The following is a 1,790-nucleotide window of genomic DNA, read 5'->3' on the forward strand; positions in this document are numbered from 1 at the left end:
TCCAAGTTTGATGGAAGAAGCATCTCCATTCCTGCCATTGGAGCCAATAACTTTGAGCTTAAGCCTCAACTGGTTGCTTTAATGCAACAAAACTGCAAGTTTTATGGACTTCCATCTGAAGATCCTTATCAGTTTTTAACTGAGTTAATGGAGTTAATCCTGAAGTCTACAGACTCATGCTTTTCCCTTTTGCTGTAAGAGACAGAGCTAGAATATGGTTGGATTCACAACCTAAGGATAGCCTGGACTCCTGGGATAAGCTGGTCACTGCCTTCTTAGATAAATTCTTTCCTCCTCAAAAGCTGAGCAAGCTGAGAGTGGATGTTCAAACCTTCAAGCAAAAAGATGGTGAATCCCTCTATGAAGCTTGGGAAAGATACAAGCAGTTGACCAAAAGATGTCCATCTGACATGTTTTCAGAATGGACCCTATTAGATATATTCTATTATGGTCTCTGAATTTTCGAAAATGTCATTGGACCATTCTGCAGGTGGATCTATTCACCTGAAGAAAATGCCTGAAGAGGCTCAAGAACTCATTGACATGGTTGCAAACAACCAATTCATGTATACCTCTGAGAGGAATTCCGTGAATAATGGGATACCTCAGAAGAAAGGAGTTCTTGAAATTGAAGCTCTGAATGCCATATTAGCTCAGAACAAAATGTTGACTCAACAGGTCAACATCATCTCTCAAAATCTGAATGGATTGCAACATGCATCCAACAACACTAGAGAGGTAGCTTCTGAAGAAGCTTATGATCCTGAGAACCCTGCCATGGCAGAGGTTAATTACATGGGTGAACCATATGGAAACACCTATAACCCATCATGGAGAAATCATCCAAATTTCTCCTGGAAGGATCAACAAAAGCCTCAACAAGGCTTTAACAATGGTGGACGCAATAGGCTGAGCAATAGCAAACCATATACATCATCTTCTCAGCAACAGACAGAGAATTCTGAACAAAATACTTCTAATTTAGCCAATATAGTCTCTGATCTATCAAAGGCCACTTTCAGTTTCATGAATGAAACAAGATCCTCCATTAGAAATTTGGAGGCACAAGTGGGCCAGCTGAGTAAGAAAGTTATTGAAACTCCTCCCAGTATTCTCCCAAGCAATACAGAAGAGAATCCAAAAGGAGAGTGCAAGGCCATTGATCTGATCAAAGTGGCCGAATGCACTAGGGAGGAGGAGGACGAAAATCCTAGTGAGGAAGACCTCCTGGGACGTCCTTCAAGCAAGAAGGAGTTTCCTATTAAGGATCCAGAGGAATCTGAGGCTCATCTAGAGACCATAGAGATTCCACTAAATCTCCTTCTGCCATTCATGAGCTCTGAAGACTATTCTTCCTCTGAAGAGGATGAAAATGTGACTGGAGAGCAAGTTGCTCAATATTTAGGAGCTATCATGAAGCTGAATGCCAAGCTGTTTGGTAATGAAACTTGGGAAAGTGAACCTCCCTTGCTCATTAGTGAACTAGATACTTGGATTCAGAGAACTCTACCTCAAAAGAAACAAGATCCTGGCAAGTTCCTAATACCTTGTACCATAGGCACCATGAGCTTTGAAAAAGCTCTATGTGATCTAGGATCAGGGATAAATCTTATGCCACTCTCTGTAATGGAGAAGCTAGGGATCATTGAGGTACAACCTGCCTTGTTCTCATTACAATTGGCAGATAAGTCAATAAGACAAGCTTATGGAATAGTAGAGGACGTGCTAGTAAAGGTTGAAGGCCTTTACATCCCTGCTGATTTCATAATCCTAGACACTAGGAAGGAAGA

At 41.3% G+C, this 1,790-nt stretch overlaps 1 non-coding gene across 1 annotated transcript; it reads right to left on the bottom strand.

The window, feature by feature from the left end:
• Nucleotides 1-308: 308 nt before the first annotated feature.
• On the bottom strand, nucleotides 309-412 carry LOC112718906 (small nucleolar RNA R71). The gene has a single exon (XR_003161231.1). It is a non-coding gene; the product is annotated as a small nucleolar RNA R71 (small nucleolar RNA).
• Between the last annotated feature and the right edge of the window lie 1,378 nt (nucleotides 413-1,790).

The sequence above is a fragment of the Arachis hypogaea genome, chromosome 10 (assembly GCF_003086295.3).
Source record: "Arachis hypogaea cultivar Tifrunner chromosome 10, arahy.Tifrunner.gnm2.J5K5, whole genome shotgun sequence".
Taxonomy (NCBI): domain Eukaryota; kingdom Viridiplantae; phylum Streptophyta; class Magnoliopsida; order Fabales; family Fabaceae; genus Arachis; species Arachis hypogaea.